General features: G+C 42.8%; 1 protein-coding gene across 9 annotated transcripts in view; it reads left to right on the forward strand.

The window, feature by feature from the left end:
- Positions 1-7,784, forward strand: part of ERBB4 (erb-b2 receptor tyrosine kinase 4) — a 581,012-nt gene that overhangs the window by 40,778 nt on the left and 532,450 nt on the right. The gene's annotated exons all lie outside the window — the stretch shown is intronic.

The following is a 7,784-nucleotide window of genomic DNA, read 5'->3' on the forward strand; positions in this document are numbered from 1 at the left end:
AAATGGAAATGATCTAGAGGAGAAATAACACAGAACAAATAGGTATTATAGGACAACTATTATAATTACTGTAAAATGCTGTGCGGAGCTTTTTCCTTTTTTTCCCCCATTTGGCTTCACAGCCACTTATGAGAGCAGGAGACAATGACTCAGTGTGACTATTACTGTGAATGGAATAAACATACTTTGTTATTAAAACACCCAATAGAGTACAGTTGAAATGTCAATAAACATTTGTCCTGTGGTATAATGATACAGGGGTGTATTTCTGAAGAAATGTACAACAGAAATGCTATTTGCCATGGCAAACATAGGAGCCTGGCCATGCTTCTCTAGCTGAACAAGGAGTCGGAAGGCTTTACATATGTCCTGAAAACCAACATGAAGGAATTTGATCTTTTCAACCCACGCACTTTCTTACCAAGTTATATTCATTTCATAAGCAGAGCATTTGCTTTTAATCACGGTTCTTGTTATAGTTGTCTAACTACGTTGTCCCTTCTTCACATTAGTACAGCATGACTTAAAGGCAATGGAGTCGCACACAGATAACTTTAAGGCCTGATCTGTTTTGCACGTCAAACGGAGGGTGCCAAGCTGCCTGTTGTTGATTTTTTTTTTTTTTTAAGAAAACAAAAAACAACCAACCACCCAAATATGATCTGAAAGGTGTCAGACTCAAAGAGGTTGGGTAAAACTGAGCTTTGTAGCGCAGGCTGTAGCGAAGGTAGAGGTTCAGTGGTTTGGGCACCTGGGTTGGGGATAGCATGGTGATGTGGGGCTGGGTGAAGCAGTCTGGCTTCTCTGTGTCTCATTTCATCGCCTCTTAAACAGGTGAATTTGAAGGATTTTGTTGGGGAAGTACCAGAATTGGGAAAAGGTTTTTAAGACCTTGATATAAAAGTTTTCATAAACTACATCTAACGAGGTAAACACCCGACCCACAAATGCTGCTGCTGCCTCGCACCATAAATCTGAGTTCTAGAACAGAGAGAGGGAAGTAAATGCATTCCTTAAAATGATTTGCTGAATAAATACAAGACTTATTAATCAGGAGGAACCAGGACAGTTGCTTAAATTTTCTTCTAAGAAATATTTTTTTCCGCCAGTTAGCATACTGCTTTTAGTAGGAAAAAAAGGCGAATGAGAATTCAGCTTCAGCAGCGTTTGGATGGGGCTCTTTGTGGTAGGCAGCGTGGTGGGGAGAGATTAGACGGGTGCGTTGAAGAACAAGAGGCAAATTACGCCATTTAATGAAAATGAAGACAAGTACTGAAAAAGACCAAAATGTAGGAACAGCTACAGGCTGCTGTACAGAGCCACTCTGGCTTTTGTTTCACCCTCCTCACTGTCTCAGCTCCACTACACAGAGCTTTCCCTGGTTAAGGTAAGCTCACTTCCCCTTTCTAGGGAAAACCCTCACCTGCAGCTCCTTTGCGTTATTTATAATCAGCTACTTTCAAAAGATGCACAGTTCCAAACAGCCTGGTACCCTGAGTGCTTCTCTTCTTGACACACACAAGTCATGTGCTGGAGAAATGTGCAATGAAAAGAGAGGAAAACATCTGCACCCCAGTGGAAAAACCTATTCCACTTATATAAAACCTATGTATTCCCTCACCCTTCTCTCAGCTGTGGGTCAGGAGCAGCCTGGCAGCGACTAATCGCTCGCACCACGTGCATCTTTCCCCCTAAAATCTGCTGTAACCAAGTGCAATGCTCTGCAGAAACACCTTGATTTCAGCATCAGTGAGCAGGGACTGCCAGAAAGGAGTTTATGGGCTGATCTGCACATTTCTCTGCATGTGTAATGGGGTTTCATAGGAACAGCTTAAAAAGCATATTTAATATAAACCGTGCATCTTTACTTTTGTAAGTCTTTGGTGGATATTAGCACCAAGGATACTGTATTTAAACTGAAGATGGGACTTAAGACAATACCTGGATCAGGTTTAATAATCCTTAAATTATAATAATGTCAGATGCTCCTTTGCATTGTGTACCGTGATTTTTGCAGCAGCCAGTTGGACACCCATGCTACAGGAGTAGCATGTAGTACAGGAGTAGTAGTAGTTTGTAAGGCCATACAAGAAAGAGAAGGAGGTGCAGCTGAAGTTACTTTAGGTCTTGATAACCTTTAAGCCATGAATGCAGAGATCCCCATGTGTTCAGCAGCTCTCTGTGTCTCTGAGTATGTCCCTTGGATGTTATCTTGTGAGAATTACAAGTTTTTTAATTTTCCTGTTAGCACAAACAATGCTGTATTTTTCTCTGTCAGCCTCGCTTTCCCTGCAGGAAAAATAATCTGCAATAAAATCTTATCGGGACTTTTCCAAGCAGTGTCTGGGCCGGAGGAACCTGAAACCAATCCAGCTTTTTATTCCTGGTTCAGAATCAGTGAAGCGCAGGATGCCAATATGCCGATTTTTATCTTGTGCATTAAAGAAACTCAGAAATGCTGCTAGAAAGCAGATTCTCTAGCCATCATTTAGGAGTTGCATTTATTTCTGCTGTGACTGAGCATCACGACTTGAGCTGGCTGGGAGGGGGGATTCTCCACCACCAGTACACCATTTAACAACAGCATTTTTCAGCATCAGCCAAGCCTAGAGGTATGGAGCGAAGGGATGGAGGGCACTGTGTGGTCGTGCAAAGGTGTTGCACCAATGTAGCAATGGGGTTAGCGGGATAGTTTTAAGCCAATTTTGAATTACGTTCTGCTGATGCTGTTGTAGAATTATATGGATTCATATTTGTCAGTGTAGCAGCTGGTATTCAGATTGACCCCATCCAAGAGGTGGTAAGTTGGAAAAACAAACATCCGGCAGGAGAGGTTCCCTTGAAAAGACTGAAGTTCTATTGAAACCCCTCCCCAACACATATTTTCCTGTTTTTATTTTTTCCCATGTCAGACCTGTCAGGGCCTTTGGTTTAGGGCTCATTATACTCCTTTTCTAGGAACCAAGCATTTTCAACTACAATAGGACTGTTTTTTCCCTTTATTTAAAAAAAGGGGGGGGGAAACAACTTTTACAAGATGAAAGGCTTGACGGAAATTTTCTTCTCAATCAAGTAACTATATTTTATGATAAATTAATACCTGCTGTATGTTCCCTGTAGGTATTTATATAATCTCTACCAACAAAGGATTTGGGCAATTTCTCCTACTTTAAGCTCCATGTGTGTAGGTATTTTTACTCAGGGATTAAAATAGATACGTGCAACTTGCTGCGAGGCTGAGGCTGAAGAAGAGCCTTATCCTGGCAGAGAGTCCGTCAGGAGCAAAACCTTAGCAGATGGCACTGCTCAGAAACACGACTGCTTTCAGGGGCTGCTTGAGCTTCTGGAGCCTCCTTTATGCCATAATAGTCTTTTTTTTTTTTTTTTTAATATTATTAACTCCTCAACATCTTTTTGTCTGGTTTCTCTGGTTCTGAACACCCTGGGTCATATTGGATCTCTGGTCTACCAACAGCAGCTGTGTCCTAATGGAGAGCAAGGGAGGCCGCCTAGTCCAGGACGTTATGAAAGGTTTGGGTTCTGTCTGTCTGTATTTCCCTTGTGTGCAGCTTGGCAGCTCTGCACTCTATGGGATCCCCATCCTGCAGTGCCCACCAGAACGCCACCAGCCCCAGGAGGGCTCTGCCTTGCCACTGCTTCAGTCGGTGTATCCTGCTGTGTCCTCCACCAGGCTCCTTCCCGGGGCATCCACGTAAATCCATTCAATGTGCTTCTCCCTTCTCGGCCATGTAAAGTCGCTGGAAATTGGAGTGAAAAATGCTGCACTGATTTCCAGTAACTTCACTCTGTGGGAACCAATTTGGAGGCTGTTGAGTGCTTCATCTGAGTCTGAGCACTGCAAGGTCTTGAGCGGTACATTTCCTTTTAAATACTGTAATTGGAGCCCTGAAATTTCTTTAGGCGCTTTATTTTAGAAATGGCTGGGGTTTTGGAACGCAGTCCTATAAAGTCACATAAAGTTATTGCAGCACTTTACAATTTTAGGGGACTTTTAGCCTGCCAAATTGGAGTTCTGGTATCGGTATGCACGAAGGCTCTTCCTCGGCTCAGCAGCAATCACACCGGCAAACTGCAGCCCCTAAATCACGCCGGCTGTTTTAGCTATCGGTTAGAGCACTGGAAAATGAGAATACAGGTTTTTATGACCTTTCGTGAATAGGGCTATGAACCTGTCACTCGTGAAATTTTACAAAATGTACCCTTAAGAAAGGAAGTCGTGCTGGTGGCGTTTGATGCAGGCAGGTATCATTACTGAGCTCAGCTGCTGGGGCCTCCTGGAAAACTCTCCTGATGCTTCACGTAGAACTAGATTTCACCAAGAATTAATGGTGGTTTTCCCCTTTCATCTTCCTCTCTTACTGCTTAGGCAAGAGCTCAGGAAAGCAGGATGTGAGGAGCTGGATGTCTGCTCTCCTTGTCCCACCCTGGAAGTTACCACTTTGATTGTTTTACGGTTCTTATCTTTAACTTTTTTCTTTTTTTCTGATGGAAAACTGCTCCTTACTAAGAATTGTCCCTGGCTTGGGCACCTCCCAGCATCGCTGGCTGGGGCTTGGTTTAGGACTGGGATTGACACAGCTCAGGCAGAGCTCAGCACGGTGCAACATTTCCATGTGTTTGGATAAGAACAAAACAAACCCTTCCTATTCTGCTGTCACTTAATTCCTGCAATGACTCAGGTCTTCATAAATTAGAGGAGAAAAAAAACCAAAACCAAACCAAACCAAAAAAAAAAAAACAAGACTGAGAGAAAACAAATGAAATGGGTACATCAGTCGCATCCTTTGTTTTGGCTTCACGGGGAGCAGAACAGTGAATGAAGGCAGTGAAGGGCCAGGCTCATGCGTGAGCTTGCTGCCAGAGGTGCCTCTGTATCCAGAGGGGTTTTCCTGTATGGGAGGGGAAGGCCAGAAATTAAATTGGAGAGAAGGAGAATCAGCAGCTAAAATACATATTTTTAATAAAGCAAAAAAGTAAAGATACCTTTTCAGCTTGGAGGATCATTTTGGCTCTATATTTCTGTTTTGTAATGCATTTGGGTCTCTAATGACTTTGCAAGTCTGTGTGCAGCTATAAATCTGTCTCCTCGATGTACTTGGTGAGCCTGCTTGGTTCTCCTGCTATGCCGTGGCTTTCAGCACACGTTTTGCTGTTATGCCACCTCCCTAGTTCTTATTCCAGTAGCACTTGGTATTTTGGTTCAGAGCAGAAGGATAGTTTTAAGGCAGATCCTTCCAGCACCCTCACTTAGAGCATGCTAGTTTGTTTCACAGCCTGTCTGTGTGGTGTACGCATCCTAAACTGCTTTTGGAGGCAAGAAGCTCTGATGCTCTACTTTGAGACCCCCCGAAGATGTGCTCCCTGATGGAGGGAGACCAAAGGGTCCAAACCCGTCCTGCAGGCAGCTGCAGTCCACGTGCACAGGGAGACTGATGGGCTTCCTATGCAGGGAGGCGTTCGATGGTTTGGACCTACTGATCTGCTCCTCTTGTGCGCAATTGTGGCACGTGTGGCTGTGACCTCTGCTGTCCAGGCTGGTGGTCTTTCGTTTCTGGCATCTGTAGTAATAAGAAAAAGAGAGGAGCTAGCATGCCCCTTCTCCATTTTATAGGGTGAAAGCGTCTCCCCGTCTGCACTGTTCAAGGCACTTGGTGGATGTTACGATAAATACGGCGAAGCATTTACAACCAGCCGAGATTTTGGCTGAAAGAGCGCTCCCTGTCTCCCTGGTGGCATCCAGCCAACTGCCTGTCAGAGGGGAATGAAACGCCTCAACATTTCATAACCAGGACTCTTCAGAACTTTTGTTCCAAGAAAATAATTAGTGTAATTTGACGTTGCAGTCTTGATCCAGGACATACGCCCTGTGTCTGGCTGGCTGGTTGCAGCACTGGAATTTGAGAGCACTAAATTTTTATAATCCAGTTTGCGCATTCTCTGGGTGTTTATATGTGGGGAGCTTTAGGTGGTGTGGTCTACATTTTTTCTTGATGAACATTTCTGGTGGTAGGAGGAAGTCGAGTCTGAATTACACTTGACATCTTAAAAAGTAGCTAGGAAGATGCCTCATCACATCATCGTATTTCTGACGTATTTATTTTGTGGCAGTGTTGTTTATTTTATATGCACCTTTGTTCTTTTTTTTTTCCTATGTGTACATAACATTTACTTTGGTGGCTAAAGAAAAATGAAAAAGAAAGAAAAAAAAAAGAAAGAAAGAAAAATTTTATAATACAGATGACTTATGGAGCTTCTTATTTTTTAAAAAAGAAAACCACTTAATTCTGACTCTCCCTTCAAGAAAAGCATGAAATCTTTATATGTCAGATCTTGGATGCTAAGATATCTGTCCTCCTAGGGTTAGAAGCCCACGTCTTGCAATCAGAATGATGTTTTTCTGACTTTGCAAAGGTAAAAAGCACACCATATTTACATTTTGTTTAAAATGGGGAAACTCAGGCTCAGCAGGGTGAGGCTGCTGGGTGTAGTGGCAGGTCCCTATGAGGTGCTGGCAGGAGTGGCACAAACGTGTGTTAATACGGCCTGTGCTCATTGCCTGTGGGATGCAGCCGTGAGCTGAGGTGGGATTATAGAGTGATGGAATCTGCTAGGTTGGGAGAGGCCTTCAAGATGCTCCTGTGTCTCAAATGAGACCCTTTAATAACCTTGGTAAGTCATTGACACATTAACTCAGCTCCTCCTTCAGCATAAATCTCATGCTCAGCTCTCACTGTACACCAAAAGAAAAAAAAAAAAAAAAAGACAAAAAGCACAGTATGCTCATTTAAAATGAGCAAATGCCCTTGGGCTGGGGCTTTTGATCCTGGCATGGTGCTGGGAAGCATTACATGAATAAATTCGCAGTCCTTTTGTGGGAGGCTGTAGTCTCGGTGCAGGTTTGGGGAACCCACTCAGATGTGCCTTAAGACTGACAGCTTGCTGCCCATCAGCCAAAGCCACTTTACACAGGGCACCCGTGCACATATCCGGACAGCATTGCTCCATTTTGCTCTTGAGACCCCTAAGAGGTCTTTAAATCCTTTGCTGTTGATTTTATGCTTCCCTGTTTCTACCTTTTGGTAGCCTCTACATCTTCAATACTTGTCAAATAGAAAAGAGAACTGGCTTTTCCTGGTGCAACCCCACAATCGGTTATATTTCTTCCAAAAAAAACGTAGCATGCACTGGATAAAGCTCAGAAGCTAGAGCTGGCAGAGGACTGTAGTTTCTGCTCCATGATATGTCTTTAGATATTAAATGAGGCTTCAAGGCTGTGGAAAGGAAATGTGGTATTTTTAAAATATATGGAATAGCAAGTATTAAAAAAATCATTTGGAAATCATAGGTGTGTATATAAACGGAACAGTATCTAGTAGAATAAATAGAAATATAATTCAAGTAATGGACTTGTCTAAATAAAATGGCAAAGTTGAAACAAAGCTACTCTGTTCTTACCGAAAAGACATGTTTTGACAGTATGGAAATGAAAAAGTAGAAACAATGATCTTGGACTTTTACCCGGTACGTTTTTTCTTTCTGAGATTCTATATACCACTGAAGTACCTTGTATTTTGTTGAAGGTGGGTTGTTTTCCAGTGGGTACGATATTAAAATTTTGACAACACTCATACGATCTTAAGCATTTTGGGCATATTAAAGTTCTGCTGCAAGTCTAATAACCCTGTGCAGGATCGCCAGTGAGTCTCTGCCATTACAAAACATGAAATGCAGTTATCATTATATCATTATATCATTATATCCCA

This window comes from Anser anser, assembly GCF_964211835.1.
Source record: "Anser anser genome assembly, chromosome: 6".
Taxonomy (NCBI): domain Eukaryota; kingdom Metazoa; phylum Chordata; class Aves; order Anseriformes; family Anatidae; genus Anser; species Anser anser.